The 27,562-nt window shown below is 42.3% G+C and overlaps 1 long non-coding RNA gene across 1 annotated transcript; it reads right to left on the bottom strand.

Moving 5' to 3' along the window:
- Positions 1-204: 204 nt before the first annotated feature.
- On the bottom strand, positions 205-27,031 carry LOC120638822. The gene is made up of 2 exons (XR_005660801.1): positions 26,711-27,031; positions 205-670 (listed from the first exon to the last, which is right to left on the bottom strand). It is a non-coding gene; the product is annotated as an uncharacterized LOC120638822 (long non-coding RNA).
- Between the last annotated feature and the right edge of the window lie 531 nt (positions 27,032-27,562).

Genomic DNA, 27,562 nt, shown 5'->3' with positions numbered 1-27,562 from the left:
GATGGATTGACTTTACAGATGAGAAAACTGAGGCACAGAAAAGTTAGGTGACTTGCCCAAGGTCACACAGCGAGCAAGTAGCAGAACAAGAACAGGAATTAGAACCCAGATTGCCTGACTCCCAGGCCCATGCTGCTTCCCACTACATTCAACTTCCGATAAGGCGTATGCCTATCAGAATCACGTACTTATACATCACCCATATCTCGTGGTCATCAGATTTAATGAGGTCATCTTCAGTTCTTTCATGCAGGTCATTGTTGAAGTTATTGAATGATCCTGGGCCCCGAACAGATTCCTATGGCATACTTAGTTCCTCTCAGAGGGTCACGGCATTGATAAACATTGCCCTACTACTTCTAGATTATCTTCCCAAGTGGAAATGGAAGGAAGGCAGCGGGGAATTGATCCTGGGAGACACTCTTTGGTTCTTTTCTCCACGTTGACCGTCATTGATGACATCTTTTAGGTGCCACCTTCCAACCAGTTGTGTACCTTCTTAACAGTAGTCTAGAGTGGTTAACCCAAACTAGAAGGGGTACCACAGATGTGGGAAAGTGTGCGAACAAAAGTGGACATCAGTGCTCAAGCCAAGGCCAGAGGCGGCGGTGCTAGTCTCAGTGACTACAGAACCGGAGGATTGCCAGTCTTCCTAGAGTGTCACAAACTCCTGCAGGAAGGAATAAAGCAAAGGTGTGCAGTCAGATCATGGAAGTCATGCATTCTTACCAACCAGTAATCTAAAAACAGCACTATTAAAGAAAAGATTGGGGCAAAGTCTGTGACACTGAAAGGGGAGCTGAGGTCAGGGAACTGAAGGGGAAATAGGAAACTTTCCTGGGAACTGCATTTCCCCAAAGACCGAGGCCTAACTTTCTTCGAATCATCTGGGAATGAGAGCCAAATGAAATGGGTCGAGCCTTTGTCTTTCTCTCTCTCTCTCTCTTGCCTGCCTTTCCGTTGAGTTGTTCCGGTAGAAGTGTTAAAGATCTTGCCATATTGCTGGTTTTTGTTTTTCTTCAGGACTTTATATATCTAAGGAGCTTTACTTGTAAAGTTAAACAACTAGGTGCTTATAGTGGCGTGGGATAATTTGGATCTTTCCCTTCTTCCCCTTCCTGTAGTACATTTATTATTAATAAATTCCTTACTAATTAATATATTTATTATTCATAAGTTCCTATACTAGATTTCTGTGTCTTAGTTCTAAGTGTTTGCAAAATGTTTGGGAACATTTCTTTCAGGCATCTCTGGGCTAGAACTGTGGAAGATTGTGGTCTGATGTCATGTTCTGAGAGTCCAGCGTGCCTTCCGATCCTTCCAGCTTTATCTAAGTTTCCTTGGATGATGACAAAGCCGTGCTTTAGAAGTACACTTCTTTGGTCTGTGGTGAGAGTTTGCAGCATGCACAGTAATTATGTAAGTGGGCCAGGGTCTGAGAGCAGGGAATAGGGGCATTGCCCAGGGAGCGGAGGAGTCTGACATTCTGAAGCCCACATGGCCGGGGGTGGAATCAGATGGGCAACAGAAAGGTTTCGTTCACAGCAACAGTAGTACGTCAGCAGGAAGAGCCATTGTCTTTAGCTCAACGATGAAAATGATGGCTGCTGTTAATGCTGTTTTGTTTTCATTCCCTCCTAATGGGTGTTGGAGGAAAGCTGGGAGAACTCCCGGAGGAGGCTCTATTTGAGTTGTTTTTGGTATACGTGGCATGTGACCTGATCCCGTTTCAACAGCATGGCTTTAAAATCCACTGACACCCTTGCTGGATCGGATATACCTAGTTCTCCTAGAACCCAGGGGCTGCGTTCTTGCAAGGACCCACGATAAAGAAAGCTCATTTTACAGTTCTCACCCATGTCCGACACCGCGCAAATCCACACAACTGTTTTTTCCGGGACACGGGCATGATTTGTTTAAAACAGGCTTGCATCGTCAGGAAGAGCATGCCCTAATTCCTTAATCCATCAGTGGTATTTACTGAACGCTTGCTGTGTCTGTGCGGGACACTGTACTAAGCACTTCGGAGAGAACAATATGCCAGAACTGGGAGAAGCTTTCCCTGATCACAAGTAGCTTACAATCTGTGGTCTAGTTTAACTTCCTAACTGAGTTCTTGCCAAATCTCCAATGAAAACATGCAGTGGGGCAGAACTGAGTATATATTTACTGCTTCCCCCTTTCTACAAGGTCTGCCTCGCTATCAGAAGGAGATTTAGTTGGTCAGGCCAGATATACTCTTCACAGAGACATGATAATTGCTTTTTAGAATCATTTACACTTGGGGGTTAGCTCAAAATTTGTTGTTTAATGATTTTTTTTCCTGCCCAAGAATCAGAGTTTAGCTGACCAAGCTGTAATTACCAGGGAGCTGCCTCTTTTTTTTTTTCCTTTCTAAAAGATTTGCCCTTTCCTTCTCTTCCCTGAGTTCCCATCACTAATGGCTAACGGTTCCACAATAACATCTGCCATTTCCCTAAACCGTCTAGGATGTCTGTGATCAGGCTTGGCTTATTTGAACACAGCCAATGTTGCAACTGCTATAGATTAGAGACCGAGCAAGAAAAAGTTAGCCTCCAAGGTAACGCTAATGCTTACCCTGGTTAGCCAACGAGATACGTACATCCACAGTTTTAAACTTGAAGGACGCTACTTTTGGATGACAGAAAAGTTAGCAAACGGATGGGAAAACAGCAGAGGGAGTGAACAGCATTAGAATGCAAAGTTCTTTTTTTCTTCGAGGAGAAATTCTAAGTTCATCTCAAAATCAGTTTCAAGTTTTCTACCAAGAACTCAACAGAAAATAATTAGACATGTTAGGTAGAAGCCAAGAAGGGCTAATATTCTTTGGCAACATTGTAATTTACTTTTTTTCTCTTGGGATAGTGTAAACATCAGGTTAGTAATCTACTTTATGTGACCAAATTGCACACATAAGCTAGAAATAGTTGATTAAATGTAACGTTATAGATCAAGATGGAAGAATGAGCATTAGGTTTTCAATTAAAGTAACTGATCCAGGACCCTGACTCTCAAGCTGCTATTTTCATTGACGAAGGTCAACTGCTGGGAGCATTTCTAAAATTGCCTTCTTGTTTTGGCATAAAATAAGCTTGTGGTCTTCTTTCTCTGTGCTGAACAAGGCTGAAATGACTGGGGTGAGGAGGGTGTCTCTGAAAATGGTAGTGCCCATACCCCGGAGTGTAAATTTTTAAGGCTCAGCTACAATTAAAAGAAACAATGTAATTTAAGCAAAATTTGGTTGTTTTGAGAGTTTAACAGTTTTACCATCCCCTAGTCTGCAAGCTACTTGTAGGCAGGGAACATGCTACCGGCTCTGTTATACTGCCCTCCCAAATGCCTACTACTGTATTCTGCACCTACTTAGTGCTCAGTAAATACAATCGATTGATAACTGTCCTAGAAAATGGTTAGTTACAGTACCGAAAACCTTGCTGGCAACGCTTCCACTTGTATTTCCTACAAATCAATGGTACTTATTATGCTCTTACTGTGTACAGAGCAGCACTAGGCTAAACATTTAGGAGAGTATAATAAATAATGTTGGTAGATTGTAATGTAAATGTAAATAACAGTTGCTCTGCACTGTTCTAAGCGCTGGGGTAGACACAGGGGAATCAGGTGGTCCCACGTGGGGCTCACAGTCTTAATCCCCATTTTACAGACAAGGTGACTGAGGCACAGAGAAGTGAAGTGACTTGCCCACAGTCACACAGCTGACAAGTGGCAGGGCTGGGATTCGAACTCATGACCTCTGACTCCAAAGCCCGGGCTCTTTCCACTGAGCCACGCTGCTGCTCTAATAATAATAATAATAATATACCACAGAGTTGGTAGATACAGTCCCCGCCCACAGTGACCTTACAGCCTACAACGAGTTTACAGTATATCCATGTGATTCTGGATTACGGGCTTGATTTAGAGAGGTTGGAGAAATACCTGGAGTAGTGAGACTCTTTTCCTGAGAAGCCCTACTCACTCCATTTAAACAATGATTAATAACTGTGGTATTTGTTAAGCACCTACTATGTGCCAACCACTGTGCTAAACACTGGGGGAGATGCAAGATAATCAGGTTCGATACAGTTCCTGTCCGAAGTGGGGTTCAGAGTCTAAGCAGGAGGAGAACAAGTATTTAATCCCCATTTTACAGGTGAGAAAACTGAGGCACTGATAAATTTAAGTCACTCGCTCAAGGCCAGGATTAGAACCTAAGTCCTCTGACTCTCAGGCTAAAGCTCTTCCTAACGGGCCATGTTGCTACTCTAATTTTATAAAAATTTTGCAAAATAATAGCTAAGCAGTATTTCTTATCTAAGCAGTCCCCTCTGTGTTGCAATGTAACATTCCTTGAGCACCACTTTCAGCTAACCGGCTTTAGATGATTTACATAAGAGCAGGAGTGAAAATGAAGGGAGAGTTTCCGTGATTTATGAGACTGATTTTTGTTCTCTGTAAGAGAAAAATTTTAAGATCATTCCTCATGGAAATCCGTTCACTGAAATGAGTCTAGTTAACTACATGAAATACAATTTAGGAGTTATTATTTGCCAAGAAGGGGGCAGAGAATTTGCAGGGTGCCGAGATGAATATTTACAATATAAGCACAGTTAGGGCACAGTCCTTTTTAGCTGCTCAAGAAGTAATAGGAACTGTAGGGGGTGCTTCAAAGAGGAATATGAGGTTGATGAGCAACATTATTAGCTGGACCCTATTTATAAATAATTTTTATACAAAAATACTAGCAGTTATGCATTTGCCACAAGCAGTGGTAGAAAATTAGTTGCTAATAGTCTTTGCAAAACAACTGAAGAACAACTAAACATTAGGGCTTGAACTTGCAGAATTGAAATTCTTTCTCCCAAACTGAAAAGTAAGAAACTTTGTTAGTGGGAACATTTAGAATCTTGTAATCTCCCAGCTATAACTAAGGGCTATTCATGCCTCTCTTGATTAAGAAGGGTCTCATTAAAATCTTAAACAAAGTCAGACTTCTGCTTTGCTCTGAATGGTTGCTGGGGTACAAATACAGTCACAGACTGAAGAATCATCAAGGCACTTCAGGTGGTTGAAGGAATCTTGGAAAGAACTGGCTGATGCCCGAGTGTATGGGAGAGTACAATATAACAGAGTTGGTAGACATTATTATTACTATTATTATCGTATTTGTTAAGTTCTTACTATGTGCCAGGCACTGTACTACGTGCTGGGGCTCACAGTCCCAATCCCCATTATACAGATGAGGTAACTGAGGCACAGAGAAGTGAAGCGACTTACCCAAGGTCACACAGCAGACAAGTGTCAGAGAACCCATGACCCTCTGACTCCCAGGCCACTACACGATGCTGGTTAAAGATGCATTTTGAAAAAACAGACAATCACTGGTTCTTATCGTATATGATGCTAGTGGCAGGACAGAAAGCTTGCAAGAAATTGGGACTGGGGAAGTGAAAAACAGAGTGAGGAGAAATAATGGATTTACTGCCAGCATTCACAAGGGATTTTTAGTCATCCAGGATTAGAAAGAAAGAAAATATAGTTGTGAATAAGGATAGGAAGTGAAAGAAACAAGTGATTCCTAGGAGGGGAAAGAAGAAAATGATCGTGTCTGTAATTTATTTATATTGGTGTCTGTCTCCCCCTCTAGACTGTAAGCTCATTGTGGGCAGGGAATGTGTCTGTTATATTGTTGTAATGTACTCTCACAAGTGCTTAGTACACAGTGCTCTGCACACAGTAAGGGGTCTATAATTAGGATTGACTGATTGATCTATCACCTGAGGACTGGTGAACCATCACCACTACTGGAAAAACATGCACGTGATACTGATGGTGGAAATGCCCTTCACTCACGCTCCTAACAAGTCCCAGGCAAGTAGGCCGCTCAGTTGGAAGCATACTGTCTGATGATATTTACTGGGCAAACGGTGGGAGGAGGCAAAATAACACTGAAACACTTTAATGTGAAGATCTGGGAACAGGTGAGGGGAGGGGATGAAGCTCAAGAGTTCAAGAGCTGGAAAGTTTACTTAGCAATTGTTTGGGCCATAAACACTGTCCCGTGATAGGAGCTGAGGCTCTTCCATGTAGTGTGTTTGCAGCTGGAATGAGTTGCAGGAGCAGGTTAGTGGTTTTGAGGAGCCACTTGAGACACCCTAAAGGCCCAGGAAGTCGTCAGATTCCAAGTCCTCAAAATTGCTTTGCCACAGCTTCTATGTTAAAAAATGTAGTCGAATTAGTTCATTTTCTGGAGGAAGTTTTTAATGATTTCTGAGGCAGACCCCTCTCTTTCAACAAAGAATCCTGGTCATGTGCCCTCTTTCACTTTTTATCTTTGCCCTTTTTTACTCCATAATGATCATTTGGCTTATGCCCCACTCAGCGTGCCTATAGTAACGGGACTCTGTTCTTAGACTGATTACAGAAATAGTTACCCCACAAGTGGAAGTTTCTAATTCTTCATCATTAGAGTAACATAATGCACAATCACTTCCCATTCAGCTCACTACCATAGCCATGGCTTGGATGCCCATTCAAAGGTGATGCGAAAATGTATTGATGCTATTACTCCCATTACCTGTGGCTTATCGCCGCCATTAGAGAAAAGAGGGTTTGAGATGGGTTCGCTCAGACAGGATTGGAGAAGGTTAGCTCCCAGCCCCCGGGGTGGTCAGAGGCCATTCTTATCCCATGCCGAAACACAGCCTCAGGGAAGTTTTTTGAGGGAAAACTCGTTAGCCGTAAAATGAAATTCTATTTGGGGTCCACTGAAGGTTTGTCATAACCTTTTCACTGACCTATTCCACATCTGCAAGCCCTCTGGACTGCTGCTTGTATATTTTCTGCGGCTGCTAGTGGGAAAGAAAAAAAAAAGATGCGATGGATTCTGAGAGAGAGAGAGCAAAAAAGAGAGACCGCCAATTACTGCACCTGTCAGTGTTCAACCACAGCTAAAATGAATTCAGAAACCTAAACAATCTGCAGAAAACTGAACACAATTATCTAAGAAATTAAGTTATACAGTTGCCATGACCTTTAATCAATCATCCAACTGTTAATGTTAATTTTGTGATCTAAAAATCATAGTTCTATTTGCATTTTAATGGCTGTTAAATGAGTGTCATCAGGAAGAAATAATGGCAGCATGGCCTTTTGATACAAATTCTTCCCTCTTAATGGCAGGCACGAGATGAGGAAACACTGTTTGGAAAAGGTTTTGTTTCACCTTGCAGCAGACATATGGAGCAGCTCTGCCACAGTGAAAAAACAAGCAATTCCATACAAATACCACAGCCTGAACGTTGCTATAAATAAATCCAAGCTATAAAATGGAAAGAAAGCTGAATGGTAAAATCATTACCCACATGCTATCAACCTAACCCATCCTCCTAAACCCTTCATAATAGCTTTTTAACGACTTGTTTCACAGTAATGTGCCTTTTTAATCATTCGACTAGGACTTGGGCCCTGTGTCTGTACGAGAGGGTATCTGCACATTTGCGTCTTTGGTTCTGAAAATATAAATAATCAGAACAGCAAAGGACAGTGGACTCGAAATCAAATCACAAGCAGGTGTTTTCTATTTATTGGCTGCCTTGCATGGCCAGATAGGGATCAAGCAATCAATCGAGCACCGTTTTTAGATTGCCTGGGACTGGATTTGCTATGTTTAAGCATCAAGTTTAGGAGCCACTCTCCTATTTAGAATTAGCAAGAAAATGTGCAGTGGTATATTTCATAACTAGCCAAACTACACTTCGAATACTAAAATGAAAATCCTAATTAAACCAGGACATCACTAGCTTATTGACAGCTTGTTTACAAATCAGCTGAATTGTGAGTGTGAATGCAGGAAAACTGCTCGGTGTCAGGATCTTGATGTCATCTCCTTCAATTATTTTTTCCTTGCTACCACAAAGTCTATTTCCCTTCCTCTGAACGCATTGATTGGTTTAGCAGGCAAAGTGCATTAAACTTATTAAAATGTTGCACTTTCCACCTAAAACATAACATCTTTCTTTAAATCTCCTGGGAGATAGCCCATATGAATCACACTCGTCAGAGAGAAGGTCTTGGAATTACATGTTCAGAAATGGAAGTAATACAGAAATAAAAGCCCTGAGACTTTTAGGCACTAGTGTTCTCCCATAGGGAAGGGAGAAAGAAAATGCCATAGATCACCTTGAACTTTGTGTTTTATTTAGAAAAGGTAAATTAAGGTAAAAAAGTACCTGCAAAGACTGTGAAGTTCCATTTCATAAAATATTTATTGGCCATGACAAAGAGGAATGGCTAAGCAGAACTCTGATAAATGCCTAGGATTTTTACTGCTCTAAAATGGTGGGTTTTGTGCACTAAGAATTGACGCCACTGGACTTCATTTAGTATGGGTGTTCATTTTCACCGAGAAATTAGTAAAAGTGGAAGGAGTGTATGGCTGGGAATCAGGAAATCTGGGCTCCAGTCCTAGCTTTGCCACTGACAAGCTGTGGAACCTTGGAAAAGTCACAAATGTATCTCTGTGCCTCAATTTCCTTATCTGTAAACTAAGGATAAGATTCCTGCCCTTAGGCTGTGGACCTCATGTGGGACACGGCTTTCTCTAGGCCTGATTATCCTACTCCAGCACTTGGATCACAGTAAGGTCTCAGTGAAGGCCGTCAATTCAAGAACGCTTTGTTGAGATTCATAGTAAGATCAATGGCATTAGAATTATCATTGGAATGAATGGAGAAAATTGCTGAGGGCTATATAGTAATAATAATAACTGTGGTATTTGTAAGCGCTTACTATGTGCCAGGCACTGTACTACGTGCTGGGGTGGATACAAGCAAATCGGGTTGGACACAGCCCCTGTCCCACATGGGACTCACAGTCTCAATCCCCATTTTACAGATGAGGTAACCGAGGCACAGAAAAGTGAAGCGACTTGCCCAAGGTCACACGGCAGACCAGCGGTGGATCCGGGCTTAGAACCCACATCCTCTGTCTCCCAAGCCCGTGCTCTTGTCACTAGGCCACACATCTTCTCTAAAAGTAAAAGCAGAAGGGCAGGACGGTGCTGCTCATCAGATATCACTGGGCCAATCAGAAGACAGGGATAAGGAAGCCCACAGCTCTGATCTACTGTCTGGTCTCCGCCAGCCCAATCTTCACTATCATGAACTCTTTTGAACAACCAAAAAAACAATTAGTTCCCAATTTCCATTTTATTGGACTGCATATGAAAATTCAATAGTAAGGAAAAGCAGGCACTACCCACTCATAACTTTAATTTTTTCATATTTCTGCACTGGCTAATGTGCCAAGTGTGTATAAATGGGGCTTCCTCTCCTGTCTTTATCTTTTTAATGGTGTCTTTTAAACTCTTACTATGTGCCAAATACTGCACTAAGCACTGGGTTAGATACAAGCTAATCAGGTTGGACACAGTTCCTGTCCCGCATGGGCTTTACAGTCTTAATTCTCATTTTACAGATGATTTATCTGAGGTACAGAGAAGTTAAATGACTTGCTCAACATCACACAGCAGACAAGTGGCAGACCCGGGACTAGAACCCAAATCCTGCTGACTCCCAGGCCCATGTTCTACCCACTAGACCACACTGCTTCTTTGTGCACTTTCCATTGTGCAGTGGAGACTGTATCTACAGATGACAGGCGGGTGACGGGGGGGCAAGAAACCTCCTTTCTCTTTCATGTTTACAATGAGCATTCATTCAATTATATTTAGTAAGCGCTTACTGTGTGCAGAGCACTGTACTAAGCACTTGGGAAAGTACAATACAATAATAAACAGTGACATTCTCTGCTCATAATGAGTTCACAGTCTAGAGGGCCATTAATCATCACTCTACTCTTGTGTCCATCCAGCAAATGTGGAGTTTCAGGGTTATTTGCTATAGACTATTTAGAACCTTTCATATGTGACATGTCTACCTAGCCTAAAACTGTCTTCCTCTGTCACTACCATTAACCACTGCTCCTGGAAAAACACCTATTTGCTTTCCAGTCAATCAATCAATCAAACGGTCAATCCATTTTCCTTATTGAGCACTTAGTTGGGGACAGAGCACTGTAGTAAGGGCTTGGGAGAGTACAAAACAATAGAGTTGGCCGGTTCGTTCCCTGCCCGCAGCCAGCTTCCAGTCTAGAGGGAGCACTAAGATTTGGTCAAATAAGTCCTGAAGATAAACAGCTCCACAGAATTAACTTTGAATGTAAGCAGAATGAGTCTCTTCACGAACTTCAAAGGAGGAGGTGATGAGGAATAGATTCAGAAAGATGTTGCATGATAAGAAATGAAAACTGAGGTCTTTGATGTTAGTAACATGACAATATTCGATGTAAGACAAAGAACTAACATATTGGTATCAGAGAAATGGAAACAGTGAAGTTATTTACTAAGAATTGGTAACCTGAAGATATTGTGATTTTGTGCTTTACCTTTCTCTCCTCCCCCCTACACACACACACACACACACACACACACACACACACACACACATTCAGAACGTAACCATAGCACCTGTAAAATGAAGGATCATTGAATATTAAAACCACTGGGTGATCTGAGAGTTCTTCTAGTTAATCAGCCAGTCGGTCCATTGTCTAGATAAGTATTTATTGAGAACTTGCAGGTGCATTACCATAGCACAGTTCTGTCAACTTATCTATCACTGACATTGCATTTCCTCACAGCCTTAGCGGTAAGTACACTTTCCCCTTGTGTCTGGCAATGTCTTTCTTTTAATCAACTATGTTTGATCGTTGGGATGAAGGCACTGATTATTTCCGGGAAGGAATTCTGCAATGCATGATGCTTGGGATGGTGCCAGAAAAACTTAAATGTTGCAGAAAAGCAGTTTACCTATGGTTTTGTTATGGGTAGGAAAAGTGTCCACTGATTCTGTTGTATTGGAATAGTAATGATAAAATAATAATAATAGTATTTATTAAGCACTATGTGTCAAGCAGTGTTCTAAGTGCCGGGATAGATACAAGCTAATCAGGTTGGACGGTAGTCTCTATCCCACATAAGGCACACAGTTTAATCCACATTTTACAGGTGAGGTAACTGAGGCACAGAGAAGTGAAGTGACTTGCCCGAGGTAGCACAGCAGGCAAGTGGCAGAGCCGGCATTAGAACCCAGGTCCTCTGACTCCCAGGCCTGTGCTCTATACACTAGAGTTTCCTACTCTCCCAAGTGCTTAGTACAGTGCTCTGCATATAGTTAAGCACTCAAGAAATACCATCGATTGATAGATCGAAACCTTCTTTAATAATAATGTTGGTATTTGTTAAGCGCTTACTATGTGCAGAGCACTGTTCTAAGCACTGGGGTAGATACAGGGTCATCAGGTTGTCCCACGTGAGGCTCACAAACTTAATCCCCATTTTACAGATGAGGTAACTGAGGCACAGAGAAGTTAAGTGACTTGCCCACAGTCACACAGCTGACAGGTGGGGTAGATGATCTTTACCGATCATCTACCCCACAAACACCATGCCTTACTCCGATGGATGAACCAATTCAATTCAAGGAATCTGGATCCTTGGAAATCGATTCAATGGCAAAATTCCTTTGCAACCAAACTATTTTGTTTCTGGAGCTCTGGTCATCTGAAAAGTAGTCATGGTGCAAGAAAGGATGTGGATGGGTCTCTCTCTTCCTTTAATTAGGACTACACTCCTTCCCGACCTGTTCCCAGATTGTGAGCCCACCTATGCATAATAATAATTCTGAGCACTTACGCAGGGCTCTGCACACAGTAAGCACTTAATACGATTACTACTACTAGTTCTGTTTCAGGCAATTGATCACTAATATTATTGAGGGCCAAATGTGTGCAGAACACTACAATGATGGCCTTTTCTGTGGAGAATGATGGGCAAGTTCTGGTCCTGAGACTTCAGGAATGAGAAATGGAGGTTTTAGAGGAGGGGCGAGATGTGAGCAGAATAAGGTTTTAGGAATATAATTTGGCCTACAGAGTGTAGTACAATTTGAGGACTGTAAGCTTCTTGTAGGCAGGGGAACATGTCTACCAACTCTGTCATATTGTACTCTTCCAAGGGCTTAGTACAGTTCTCTGCACACAGTAAGCGGTCAATAAATTTGATCCATCGATTGAGTGACAGAAGAGGGGAGAGGACAGAGGCCAGACTATTACGAGACAGAGGCCAGACTGTTACGACGAACTACCGATAGAGCAATCTAATAGGGAAAGCTATGTTTGATAACTCTCCCTGATAGGAGATTCTCCTACCTGTCTAACTTAAATGCTTCACGTTTTCTATTTCTTCCACCTAATCATCGTTAAAAATGTCAAATAACAGAGAGCCCCGGTCAAGCCCGGCAAAACATCCTTCCTGTTCCACTCGGAACGTTCCCTCAGAGAAGGTGCAAGATGCATTTCTGTGAGTCACTGAGAAGTCTGGAACAAATCAGACGCGCTCCCGCTGTTTTGGTCCCCGAGCAACCTGGCTCTTACAATAAGAATAAATTCTTCCTCCTCTTCTGCTTTAATAACAACCTGTCACAGCACCAAGGATGTTAGGGGCTGTACACTTAGATAGATTTCCATACAAAGCTGAATTTGGATAAAGCATTCTCTAGCAGCATGAATCAATAGCACAAACTAGCCGGAGCTGCTTTACAACATGTCTGCAAGCTGGGCACTGGAACCGAGCACACAATTCAATGTCTCTTCACCCCACCTCCAATTTCAGATGAATTGATTCTCATGTCTCCGATCACTTCCCTGACTAAAGTCCTCTATTTAGTTGCGGGAGATTTAAGTGACCTTGCGAAGCACCTGCCATCTTCCTCAACCCCAGACCAAGGGGACCGCCTCTCAGGCATAAGAGGGTCGATGGGGGAATCTGCCCATTCAGCCTTTTGCTTTCCAGCTGCGATGTCCAAAGGAGGTGTCAGTAGCCGTCAACTGCCACGTCCAGGAGGATCTGAACGGACCGGGCTGAGACTCACGGCGAGTTCCACACTGCCCCCTAAACAGCTGTTAGGTCGTAACTACTTTCAATCACTTCGGCCCTAAGATGGATTTAAATGGGCAACCTAGGGGTGAAATGTTCCATCCATATCCCATTACCCTCTTCCCTGGGCCTCCCTGCTTCCCTCCCCGGCCTGTCTTGGCTACCATGATTGCTCTTGCTTAAGATGTCCATGAAAAAGGCATTTACTGACAGCTCCTTGCTACTTGTCAGCCCAGGGAAGTTGCAAAATAGCTAACCTGGTGCCGTTTCAATCTTTAACTTTCCCCGTAAATGCTGAAGTAAAGAAGCTGATGTCAATTTTAAGGCTCTCTTAGCTGGAAATGATCTATGTAGGATGGTGTTCGAATGAAGGTCACAAATCAGGCACCTGCCTCAGGCTAAATGATTCAGAAGGCATTTAGCAGGGCAAGAAAAACTCTGCTTCTGATTTACAAACGTCTGAGTTTGGGGAATTTACCAACTTACAGTTGGGCTTGATGTGACGCACCTCCTCACCCCTCACGTAAAATGCCTCATGCCTCCATCTGGTCCAGAGAGGGATTAATTTTGAATTTAGGAAAAAAGCCATTTCTTTTGTCTTGTCTAATCTAGAAGAGTCTCACCACCTATCTTGAAGAAGAAGGGCCAGACCTCCACCTGGCTAAATAGGCAAGGACAAGGGAGTTGAATATGTCTATTTGCCACCTCTACTAGCTCTGTGGGGGACTTGGTCTGGAGTCAAGGTTCCTCATCTCACAGTTAAAGGCTCTGAATTGCCCTCTTCACAGAGAGATTCTTTTCTGTGGTCAGCATCACCTCAAATTCCTGATTACGTGCTACCAGCCCTTGAGCTGATCCGTAGGATTCAGGAACCTGACATCTGCAGAGTCTTGGTCTCTGAAAGCACACAAAACACGTGCACACACACCCCTCCTGCCACTAAACACCTCTCTGAGTTCTAAGGAATTGAAGAAAGATTAAATAAACAACATACCATACGCTGTCAAATCTGGCCTTAGTTTGGATTAATTGCTATAAGAGGTTCTAATTTCCAATTAGATTCCTGAATCTGTCTACTGAATACTGTATTCATTTCCCTCCCTCTCCCTCCAACTCAGCTCAGGGGAGTTAGAAAGAAGACATCAGGAATCAGGTACATGAGAAAGTTGTGCTTTGTTAAAGCAAGAAGGACTGTGAAATGACTGGTCTCCGGGAGTCCGTCTGTGATCGTGTTCCGAGTCACTTAACTTCTCTGTGCCTCAGTTACCTCATCTGTGCAATGGGGATTAAGACCGTGAGCTCCATGTGGGATATGGACTGTTTCAAATCTGATTACCTTGTATCCACCCCAGCCCTTAGAACAGAGCCTGGCATACAGTAAGTGCTTAACAAATACCATATATTATTATTATTGCCAGTTGAAATCATTGATTTATGGAGCATTTACTGATCTCCCTCTTATTGGTTTCCCCAAGGCAGGATCTGACTGGCTGGAGAGAGAAGGGAATGAAGGGGAAAGAAAATAGAGGCACTGGCTGAAACCTATGCTAGAAATTTCATGTTTCATAATTAAAGTGCCCTAGAATCCCTGAAGAAAATAAAATTAAGTTTTTGTTTTAAAATATGCAAATCTCACTCCTGGGTCTTTTTTTTGGGTGCGTGGGGGTGAGGGAAGGGTGGGTGATTTGACCACGGTAGCGGGAGCCAGCATAGTTCGGATTCCCAATACAGGATCTGATTAGTGTCCCCATCAGGTTTTGGGATTTTTTTCCTAATTAAAAATAGCCTAGAATCCTTGAAGTAAACAGATTCGTTTTAAAATGTGTATCGTGAAAACTCTGCAACCTGGGTGGCTACCCTAGCATAGTTTGGATTCAAAGCTCACTAGCTGGCAGGGCGGGTGATGCAGCCAAATTTACGGAAGACAGGAAGGGAGGTGAATGGACTAGGGGGAAATAAATGGACTGAGGCAAGAGGACAGTCTGACCCTGCTTGCTGTCCCTACTTATCCCATCCCCTTCTATGCTAATATAGGCAAAAATGACACTTAAAAGATTTGGGAAAACACTGAGTCGGCCTCATGGCTACTAATCATATGGAGATTCACCAAATAGCAGCATCACTGTCCATAAAGAGGACAGTCTGACCCTGCTTGCTTTTCCTACTTATCCTGTCCCCATCTTGGCTAATACAGGCAAAAACAACACTTAAAAGACTTGGGAAAGCATTGAGTCGGCCTCATGGCTAATAATCATACGGGGATTCACCAAATAGCAGCCTCGCTGCCCATAGAGAGGACAGCCTGACCCTGCTTGCTTCCCTTGTCTGCCCATCCCTTTGCTAGTACAGGCAAAAGGAACACTTAAAGGACTTGGGAAAGCATGGAGTCGGGCTGCTACGCAGGCCTCATGGCCACCGATCTTCAAGGGGATTTGCCAAATCGCAGCGAACTCTGTCCCTAAAGTAAAGGTATGGGTCCTTCGTGGAAACCTCTTATCCGGAAGAGGGCACTATGCTCCAAGTCTACGGCCTAACTTCTTTCCTTGGTGGCAGCAATTGGATTAATAAAACCCATTTTTAAACACTGAAACTGCAACACCTGTCATAAAACATGAACTAAACCACTCGCTAGTAACGTACTCCACGAAAAGTAAGAAACCTACAAGTTATCAACCACTTCTAGATTTCAGATGGTGTAAACTTTGTTGTTCAACCAACAAAATAAGTCTTTCATGGCACACTCTTCACGCATTGCCGAAAGGTGCCATTTTGCTGGTGAGACCCCGTGGAGCACTTGTGTTGGTTTCCAAGCAGTGATAGAGAGGGCTAAATGGTCAGAAAATGAATCACATTCAATCAATCGTATTTATTTTGTGCTTACTGTGTGCAGAGCACTGTATTAAGATCTTGGGAGAGTACAATATAACAGAGTTGGTGGACATCCCACAACGAGCTTACAGTCCAGAGGGGGAGACACATTAATACAAATAAATGTTTAGGCAGCTTTCCCTCCACACTGTCTGCTGGTGTTCTCCAGAAGAACTGGAGAAGCAGCGTGGCTCAGTGGAAAGAGCATGGGCTTTGGAGTCAGGACTCATGAGTTCGAATCCCAGCTCTGCCACTTGTTGGCTGTGTGACTGTGGGCAAGTTACTTAACTTCTCTGTGCCTCAGTTCCCTCATCTGTAAAATGGGGATTAAGACTGTGAGCCCCACGTGGGACAACCTGATTCCCCTATGTCTACCCCAGCGCTTAGAACAGTGCTCGGCACATAGTAAGCGCTTAACAAATACCAACATTATTATTATTATGTGGGACAACCTGATTACCCTGTATCTACCCCAGCTCTGCACATAGTAAGCACTTAACAAATACCAACATTATTATTATTATTCTCCTATCTTCACAATATGTCTGAACAGCAAGAAAGCTTCTGTTAATATATTTATTACACTGGGTAAGAGAGTCAAATATAAGTAAGTGCTTAGGAAAATTGATGGTAAACAAAGTGGTTTCAAACATTCATTTCATTCTCCACAAAAAGGAGGAATATATCTCACACAGAATTAGTGGTAAGTTACTGGCAATGAGCTGATTAATTTAGGCTGTGATGACTGACTGCCAAGATGAATAATTCCAGACAAAAACACTTTTTAACCTCGAATTACTTCAATTGGCCACCTAACCATCTTGAGAGTCTCTATAATTCACTGTAAATTCTCCTCTTGGCTTCGGGCTTCACAAGCCGAGTTTTACAAACACAGTTGCGAAGACTTGCTGGAACCTTGTAACTAATCTAGAAAGCAATGGAATGATGAGACTAAAGGAAGATAATCGAGGGACTGCCTCTGTTTCCCTAGGCACACCTAGGAATTAAATTTTCCTAGCTTTGGAGAGAGGAATGGGGTCAGGAGTTGGGGGTGAGGGGGAGCGGACATAGTAACATAGCTGTTTACAGAGTATTGATGGAAGTCAAAGGAGTGGGAACCTGAGGTAAACATTCTCCATAAAAGACCTACATGGGGATAAACTTCCAACCTACAGATGCTCACAGGTCCCCTCCATTCTGGCTCTACCTCTCGTTCAAAGGAACGGGGAGCCCGCTATCTGAAAATGTAATATTTTCTCCTCAACAGAATGAGAACAGAACTGCAAAACTGCAAGGAAGAATGATAGAAGTAACTGATTTGGCTCAGGAATAATGTCTTCTTTAAGGGTTCTATAGAACAGCACTGGAAGCTGGTCCTTTTCACAGGTGCACATGCTCAGTTATCATGCCACCCTCATCGCTGCTAATAGGGGAAGGGGGAAAAACTATGCTAGGTAGCAAGGGGTCCTGTTGTCATTAGTATTCTTACCATCAAGTTGTCTTTCAGTTGTGAGCTGAAACAGCAGCTAAGAGGAAGGGAGCTAAGAGCTAAGAGAAGCTAAGAGGAAGAGGACAGCATCCTCCCTATTAGTAAATTCCCAAGGGCAACAAGAGATCGAGAAGAGGGGCAGAGGAGAGCTTTGTTCCACATTCACTTAAGAGGCCAGGCTTTTCCCAACTTCATATAATCATAGTGACATATGGAAACATAGAGTCCTCCTGTCTCCATGCCAGTGAATGCAAACCCTGTTCTTAAAGATCTTTGAAGAACTTCAATCTCACTCCAAACCTGTTCTACTACTTAGTTCCACTTATTGTCAGGAAGCTCTTCTTTAAAATTAACTGAAATCTCTCCTATTGTAATTTGAGTTCATCTGCTCGAGATACAGGTCTCTAAAAACGTTTGCCCTTTCCTGTAGGGAGGGAAAACATAGTAAACTCCAAGTTCTTCTGGATGGTGAAATGCCATACAGATGGGAGCCTGCAGGAAAATCATAAAGCTAAGTGAATGGGCTGGAAAGTGGCAGAGGAGCTGCAGTGTGAGCGAGTGCAAACTAATGAATCCAGCGAGAACCGATCCAACCACAACAACATGATGGGCTCTAAGTTATTGATGTTCAGAGTTGCAGCAGCTTGAAAGAGCAAATGGAGGGCTGGATGGCACAAGGAAGGGGAAAGAAACCCCAAAAAACCCACTAAGCTTTTCCAGAGTAAAAAAAAATAAAACAACATAGAGCCTCTGAACCTGTAATTTTGAACGCACGTCTCAAATCTGCATTTAAGAAGGACATAATAAAAAACAGAAAAGGTACAGAAAAGGAAAACCAAAAATACAGAGGATACTGTAACTTCCAAATAAGGAGAGAATGAACAGATTAAGACCTTTCAGCCTGTAAAGACTAAGGCAGGGGACAAACACAAATGAGTAATAATTGTAATAATAATAATAATGGTATTTGTTAAGTGCTTGCTATGAGCCAGGCCCTGTTCTAAAGTGTGGTATTTAAGTGGTTACCATGTGCCAAGCCCTGTACCGAGTGATGGGGAAAATACAAGATAATCAGGACCCAGATGGAGCTCCAAGTCTAAGTAAGGAGGGAGCACTGGAACTGAATCCTCATTTTGCAGATGAGGGAACTGAGGCTTAGAGAAGTGAGTGACTTACCCAAGGTAATGCAGCAGGTAAGGGCAGAGCCAGGAGTAGAATTCAGGTTCTCTGACTCCCAAGCCTGTGCTCTTTCCACTAGGCCACACTTCTTCTCAATAAAGACTACAAAATATGAAGGGGGTTGACAGGGCAGACAGAATAGTGTACAATTTCACAACATTAGTACAAGGAGCCCCCACTGAAACTCAAAGGTGAAAGGAAATGCTTCTTCACATGATGGAGTGCTCTCAGCTGCCTTAGACAAAATGGACCAGAGCCTTCTTCTGGAAACATTATCACCTTGGCTTCGCTGACACTGTCCTCTCCTGGTTCTCCTTCTCAATCTCCTTCGTGGGCTCCTCTTCTGTTTCCCACCCGCTAACAGTGGGAGTGTCTCAGGGCTCAGTTCTGAGTCCCTTTATATTCCCCATCTAATTCCATTCCCTTGGAGAACTCATTTGAACTCCCAGCTTCAACTACTGTCTCTAGCCCTGATTCTCAAATCAACCTTTCTAACCCTGACCTCTCCTCTTCTCTGCAGTCTCACATTTCCTCCTATCTTCAGGACATCACTACCTGGATGTCCCTCTGACACCTCAGACTAAATATGTCCCAAAACAGAGCTCTTCATCTTCTCACCCCTGTCCTTTCCCAGCTTTCCAATCACTGTAGACAAAACCACTCTCCTCCCTGTCTCACAAGTCTGTAAACCGAGCATTATCCTCGATTTATCTCTCTCATTCAACCCACATATTCAAGCTGTCACCAAATCCTGTCAGTTCTACCTTCACAACACTGCTAAACTTCACCCTTTCCTTTCCAACCAAACTGTTACTGTGCGGCACTTATCATATCCCACCTTGACTACTGTATCACCTTCCTTGCTGACTTTCCTTCCTCCCCTCTTCAGTCCATACTCTACTCTGCTGTGTGGATCTTCTAAAAAAAATTCAGTTCATATATCCCTCAGCATTTAGGCACATAGATATTTTGCACGTAGACATATATATATATATACAAATAAAAGAATAATGGATGTCTCCCCCTCAAGACTGTAAGGCATGTTCCCTGCCTACCAACTCTGCACACAGGGCTTAGTACCGTGCTCTGCACACAGTAAGCACTCAATAAAAACCATTGATGGATTATTCTCCCCACCCCTTAAAATCCTCTGGTAATTGTCCATACACTTCTGCATCAAACAGGAATTCCTTACCATTGGCTTTAAAGCATTGTCAGCTCATCCGTTCTACCTTACCTCGCTGATTTCCCACTACAATCCAACCCTCTGATCACTCTTCTAATGCTAATCTACTCATTTTACCTCAATCTCATCACTGACCCCCTTCCTACAGCCTCTCTCTTGCTTACAACTTCCTTTCCCTTCAATTATGACAGACCACCTCTCTTCCCAACTTCAAAGCCTTAATAAAATCACGTCTCCTCCAAGAAGTTTTCCCTAACTCAGCCCTCTCTTCCTTGTGTAAGCTTTCCCTTCTGCAACACCTATGCACTTAGGCCTGTTCCTCTTAAGCACTTTGATAGCCACCCCTCCCCGAGCCCTAAGGCACTTGTGTATATATCCATCCATAACTTATTTTATTGACTGTCTCCTCCTCTGATCTGTAAGCTACTTGTGAGCAGGTGTTGTCTATATGTACTCCTTGGTATTGGGCTTTCCCAAGCACTTATTTCACTCCTGTGTCCACAGAACTCAGAAAATACAACTGATTGACTCCTTAGATCCTTACATAACCAATAAAGTAACGTTGGTATTTGTTAAGCGCTTACTATGTGCTGAGCACTGTTCTAAGCGCAGCTATTCATATGCTATAAAGTCAAAGTTTGGGGCTGCTTGGATTTTTTTCTAATAAATATCAAAGAAACATTTGTAAAGCTGAGAAATGCTTAAGTAAAGCAAGTACACCAACAATGATCATAATGATAACAACAATAATAATAACTGTGGTATTTCCCAAGTCCTTACTTTGTGCCAAGCACTGTATTAAGCGCCAGGAGAGATATAAGATAATCAGGTCATACACATTCCTTGTCCCTCATGGGGCTCACAGAAACAGTGGGAGACAGAGAGCAGGCAAGTAGCAGAGCTGGATGAATATATTTTAAGTTGTACTTTTACTAATGGAGCTTTCTTCTGACATTTTGGGTCCTAGCTGGCTTTCTTCAGAGGAGTTTCATGTGTTTTATAAATGTAATTACATCTTTAGTGTCTTGCATGAAATCAGGTAAGTGGCAAGTATTTTTTTCTCTTATTTTATCATAGGAAAGTTGCACAGCAGATTGGCTAGCTGTTTAATCCATGATCAGCAAGAAAGGAAGCAACACAGTGAAGATCCAGACTCGGAACTCCAGGTTTCTGATTCAGTGCTCAATCTTCTAGACCACCCTCAAATCATTTAACTCAACTATTATTCGTAGATAAAATCAAACCCTTTAAGGAAAACTGCCAGAGTCAGTAGGACCATATGGAATCTAATCACTCAGGAATCTTACAAATATTACTCCACTGGATTGTGAAGGGTAACAAACTAAAAAACATCATCCCAATAGAATGAGAACTGCCAGCCTCGGTAAAAATCTAACCTTTGTCTCTGGGTGATTCATCAAAGACGAAGGCAGAAATAGCACTCGAGTTTGCAAGCCCCAATTTCAAACTTTGCCTTTCTGCTGCATCATGACCGGATGAGGAATGAGGTCTATAAGAATCCTGATCGGAAAGTTCTTGCAGAACCGCGCAAAGAACACATAATCCTAACTAAACTGCCAGGTCTAATTTTATACTTGCCAGCTTGGACAGGGCACCTCTCAGTAAACAACTTCCTAAACTGAAGGATCAGCGTTGACAAATTCTCTGGGAAAGTTCCTCGGTGAAAAGCATTTGAAATTCCCTTTGGGTGGGCCTTCTGTAAGGTATGCTCAAGAAGCGTTCATTGAAAGGCACAGTAGCACGTTCTTATCTAATTACTGGCCAAATGCCAACATATTTTTAATTAGAAACCCAACCACAGTGTAATTATAATACATGACATTGGTCCCTTATTGCAGACTACTTGGGAATTACACCTAGGCGATTTCAAGGCTATAATAATAATAATAATAATAATAATACTTAAGTGCTTACTATGTGCCAAGCACTGTTTTAATCGCTGGGGTGGATACAAGCAAATCGGGTTGTACACATTCCCAATCCCCATTTTCCAGATGAAGTAACTGAGGCCCAGAGAAGTGAACTAACTTGCCCAAGTCACACAGCAGCCAAGTGGAAGAGCCAGGATTAGAACCCATGACCTTCTGACTTCCAGGTCCGTGGTCTATCCACTATGTCAGGCCATCACTAACTACCCCGGTTTGGGATATTCTAGCACAGAAAAAGCCATTTTTTGTAGTGCCATCACATCCATACTGAAAACGTTCAGGTCTCTCACAACATAAATATGGTTCTGAGAGACCCCAGTTCTTCTCGGGGAAATGTGGATTTCCTACAGGTGAGGAAGAGGAGCAACTCCCTTTCTTTTCCTGTTGTTCCCTTCACTGGGGCTTTCACCTGTGGGAGGAAAGAGCCACCTTGACTTCTCTGGGAAGGGCTTTTACAGAACTCTGGTACAGAATGTCGATGACGGTGCTTGACCAGTGCCCAAGTCTGATCAGAATTCCCCAGGGAACTACTGGATTGGAGGGAAGTCAGGACCACCCTTGCTCATGGTTACGGGCCCCCTGAGAACTAGCTCCTTGTGGGCAGGGGACGGGCCTGTTTACTGTTATATTTTACTCTCCCAAGTGTTTAGTAGAGTGCTATCCTTGCGCATAGTGAGCGCTCAATACGATCGAATGAATGAACTGAGTCTAAAGTGTAATTAAAATTGCTCCATTTGTAGTAGTTACTAGCCTTGAAAATAAGCACTCATCCACTCGCCAAGGGCAAGTACCAATTGATCCTAGGTTCGTAGAAAAGAGTGATGCTATCATTTACTGTGTCTCTCCCGGAGGGGCAGGCTGGTAAAGCAATTTGTTGGCTGGTGAAGTTTTGGTCATTATTAGCCAGGCTCACGTCCTGACACTGCTAAGCAGAGGCTCTAATTTATCTAAGAGCCGAGTGTGTATCTTCACCTCACTTTGACACAACCTTAGGGACCTTGCAGAGATATCACATTCTAAATTAATTGCTTCTGCTGATCAGTCTTTGATACTGTAGCCTTAGAGGACACAGATCACAACGTTTAAATAAATACAAAGACATTTTTTGACACAGACTTTTTTCCTCAACCCAATGGAATATTATCTCAAGTTAGAAATCTCATTCTCAAATGTACCACAACATTTCTCTGTCATATTGGAATATCATCATCAACAAAAAAACATTTACAGTATTGAGCCCTTTTGGGTGCCCCGGACACCATCTCCCTCAAGATGTCTCAGTAAATACAGTTGCAACTTGTAGTGGTTTGTACTCACCTTCAGTGTTTAGGCTTTATTTAAGGCTGCCAGAAGCATTTTTAAAACAAATCTAAAGCCTTGGATTCGGGCGAAAAAGAGCAAACCAGAATGACTGAAGCTGAGCTCTTGAATCTAAGTTCTGGCCACTGCAGGTGTGAGTCTAATGTTTTATCTCAAGCGGTGCACACCAACAAAGGAACACCTGCACCTAAGACAGACATTTTCTTTTTCATTTTGATTAAGTTCCATAATAAAATGGAACACCGAGGTGCCCGACACTAAGGTGTCATTAAAATGAACAAATCGGAGTGAGTGTTGCTTGAGCTGGGCGGCTGATATGTTTATTTTCCCTAGATTTGTGATGGCTGACAGGCTGAATCGCTACTCCCCAGATCCCTCACAGAGAGAGCGGGGTGAGCCAGGCACCGTAAGAGAAGGGGAATGTGAGAGAGCTTCAACGATCACTGTCCTAATTTGTTTTAAAGAGCATTAAGAGTTAAACCGCTTAAAGCCTGATCAATTAGCAAGGTTCACAAGAAGGCATTAAAAAAGAGGCACAATAAGGTAATTACATAGAAGATACACACTATAGAGGCTAGAAACATGAATAGTATTTGGGTGTTCGGTTTATCTGCTATAGATCGCACTGAGTCTAGGCGATTTTCCTAAACAAACAAAAATCTTATTTGCTCCAGCTTTTGAAAGAATGGATAGCTTTCAGACATATATACTTTTGTGTTTTCTTGGGATCATGAACAACGTCTAGTTCTGTTCTTTTCTAAAATGGCCACTTTTCATAGACAAGATCCCCTCTTCCCGTTAATGTCATTAGCAGGCACAGCAGCAGCATCTACAAAGTTCAGAGCAGAGAAATGATACCCACGAGACTGCTTGATGCCAAATAAATGCGAGGTGATTGACTATTTTCATCACCAAATCCACTGCAGTGCTGAAGAGCATTAGTAATTGGACTGTCTTATGCCTATCACATGGTGACCCAATCAGGCAGGACTGCAGCAGTCTGCATTTTCTGCAAGGACCGTTTCAGTCTCTAGTGAAAAATATGCAGGTTATACCAATTTACTCTAAAGGAAGAATCAAAAACCATTTCTTAAAAAACCTCTTTCATTTGACTAATAATGGCAAAGTCTTTTACTTTTAAGAATATGGCCTACCCTTAAAGCTCTTCATGAAAAAATATTTTGCTACTTTCAGGGAATGGAGCCTCTTTCTGATTTATCTGTTGCACTGGATGTTACGAAGGAATTTTCAGGGATCTGACAGAAAAGGAAATATTCTGCCACTTACTCAAATCTTCTCTGAGGGCATAATTACAGACATTTTTGCTCTGGGCTTCCAGAATATTCCTATCATGCTAGTCTCACAGATTTTATGCATTCAGGAAACATAGCCATCGTCCCTCTATTTCAGCATGTCGACAGAAAAGGAACTGACATCAGATGACGGTCTATTCTTGAGCTGTCTCAGAGCTTCTAACACCAATGTCCTTTCCGTGCAATTTGGATTTACAGACAATTCTTTCTTGCCACTTAGCAATCTCAAATAAAGATGAGGGACCTTGTCATACAAATGACTATGAAAACACAAGAATTAAGGGCAATCTCTAGCCACTTTAAAATAAGTGGGATTTAGTTCTTAATTAGAACGGAATTTCCATGAAATCACACATCACATTAACGTTAAGCATGGCTTAAGTGCCACAGAGCTTTAAAATTCAAGTACCTGTGTACTCAAAAAACACCCGATATCAAAAAGAAAATGACAATCATTTTAAATGTTATATTTTCCATTAAAAATAATTCACAGATATGAACAAATGAAATGAAAAAGGGATATATTAAAAAAATGTAAAACCAAAACCAATTTAAAAATTTAAAGTCTGCTTGAATAATGGTCTATTCCTTGTCAGGGCTTTGCACACAGTAAAAGTTCAATAAATGCCATTGATTGATGGATGTACCAAGTTTGTTTTGGACTCTTTTGAACAGGCACACAGTATTCAAAAAATCCTTAAAATATTGGCTCTGAAAACAGCAGCTTCTTGTGGGACCATTTTGGTTTTAATATAAACTCTGGCACTTCACTCATATCATTTCTCATGTGGCCTAGACTACAAAGTGTCCTAACTCCGGCATTCCAATTCAGTTGTTGTACTCTGTAAACACCCAGAGCATCAAGAAGTGTCTAGTAGAGTGGACTACACAGTGTTCAACAGATGCTGCTATTGACGATGATGATCTCTGGCTTCTTCTGTCGTTCTTTTTCTAGTGTTTCGTTGTAAATGTCTAATAACATTCTCATTCACGGAATCCCTTAGCTTTCTTCTCACAGTTCACTTTTTTTTTTAAAGGTGAGCTTTAAAAGGCAAGTCTCTGCACTGACCCTAGATTCTTCTTAGGTTTCTTCTTTTTGGTAACTGATCTCTCAAAATTATCATCATCAACAAAAATAATTGAGGCTATTTCCAGGAGGGAAAAATCCTGAAAGTCTGGATATGTGAAAAAGGGAGATCCATGTATTTGCCTTATGACATTTTCCTGGTAAACCTTCTATTCTGCTCCTGGAATTTTACTCCCTCTTGCTCCTTCTTCCACTGTGCCATGGTACCAATGAAAGAATACCCTCTGCCTCCTATGAGCTGCCAGACTGGGGCTGAAGCTGAGATGGCACTATAATAATAATAATAATTATTATTATTAATAAAACAGGGCCCTTGAAGTCCTACCTGCAGGAGTTCTGTCTTCTCCAGCTCTAGACTGTGAACTCTCTGTGGGCAGGGAATGTTGCCTAGCAACTCCGTTATATTATAATCTTCAAAGCTCTTAGTACTATGCTCTGCAGAGAGTAAGCTGTCAGGAAATGCTTGATGAATTGATTGACTGATTCTTGAAAACTTGCTCCAGAAGCTCCATCCAGTGGCTTGATTTGAGATGTCTCAATACTTTCCCAAGCCCTGTCCTAGGGAATATGTCAGCAGGCAATAACTAAATTCATGCTTATTCTCACCTGTGAAGAAAACACCCAGTCACTAGTACACTTTCATGGACCCATGGAAAGTTGACTGGTTTTGTAGTTTAGATATGGTAGTCTAAATTGCCTGTACCTACCTCAGTGAATACTTTAACTTTCAGAATCATATTCCCAGAGGTAAAAAGCAAAGAAGCAGCCTGGTTTAGCGGATAGAGTATGGGCCTCGGAGTCCGAAGGAACTGGGTTCTAATCCCAGATCCATCATTAACCTGTTGTCTGTGCCTCAATTTCCTCATCTGTAAAATGAGGATTATGATTGTGAACTCCACATAGGACATGGACTGTATCCAACATGAATAACTTGTACCTACTCCAGTGTTTAGTACAATGCTGGCAAATAGTAAGTGCTTAACAAATCCCATTAAAAAGAGTCAGAAATCTCTCCCAGAGTAACGGTCTCTTCCTTTTTTGTACCATGGTTCTCTTTGGAATAGACCGCTTTAATAACTCTTTGACAAAACAAGGTTAATTCACCCAATCACAGTCAGAGGGGTAGTCTAGAAAGGTGGTTCCCCCTAGCTCGACATCATATTTTGTTTCCTTTGCTATTCACTACTTTAGTGAGGTTTGCTGGGCGGGGGAGGAGGGGAAAAGAAGGGGGAGGAAAGATAGAGGGGTAGCTAGCAGAACACAATTGCTGAGGCTCTGAGAGAGGAATAAATCTTACATACCAAGATGTATTGTGGAAGGAAGAGATGTTGCTGGGCCTTGGCAGTGATGTTTTATTCTTTTGGACACTGATAAGAGGGCATGTTATGGCACGTAGAAACGTTCTTGGTGGTGACACAGAGAGGCATTCCTCATGCTGGCTGCGTTCAACACCTAAGTGAAAGGGCTTTGTGATGTGGAAGTGAGAATGTGTCAGAATGCTAAGTTGCTTGTCGGCTGCCCTGAAGTGCTGTGTGCAGAGTTGTTGATGCGCATACACATCAAGGCTCTTTCCAAGCAAGTCCCTAGCATCGAGCTCAGCCAGGCACTGAGGTGGGGATTTGCGGCAGGGTTAGGGTTTAATGACACCTGCAAGAGAAGATAGCACAGTTTTCATTCGTAATCAGACTTGATTTTGCATTTCCGGGTATATAGAAGAAGAAAAAGTGGACAAGAAAAATACAGAGGAGCCACTTAGAAGGAAGAATAACAAGTTGCCAATAAAAGAAATTGGGAACCTGTCTATCAATTCTATTATATTGCACTCTCTCAAGCATTTAGTTCAGTGCTCTGCTCACGGTCAGTGCTCAATAAATATCAACAGCTGATTAATTGGTCTTATTACATCACCCTGAAGATCGTAAATGGATCTCAGAATACATCGCCTGAAACAAAGCCCCTACTCGCCAGCACACCCAATCCCTGGAGCAGAAAGTCCACCGAGTTTTCAATCAATGAAACCCCAAGCAAATCCGTGCCCTGCAAATATTGAACATTAGTTAATCTAAGAGCCAAATGGATTATATTTCCGTAACCAATTGATTCACATAGTTATATTTTTTCCATTTTTAATTGGAGAAAAGAGATAATTCTCT

The sequence above is a fragment of the Ornithorhynchus anatinus genome, chromosome 14 (assembly GCF_004115215.2).
Source record: "Ornithorhynchus anatinus isolate Pmale09 chromosome 14, mOrnAna1.pri.v4, whole genome shotgun sequence".
NCBI classification, from domain to species: domain Eukaryota; kingdom Metazoa; phylum Chordata; class Mammalia; order Monotremata; family Ornithorhynchidae; genus Ornithorhynchus; species Ornithorhynchus anatinus.
This window is presented reverse-complemented; position numbering and strand designations above follow the sequence as displayed.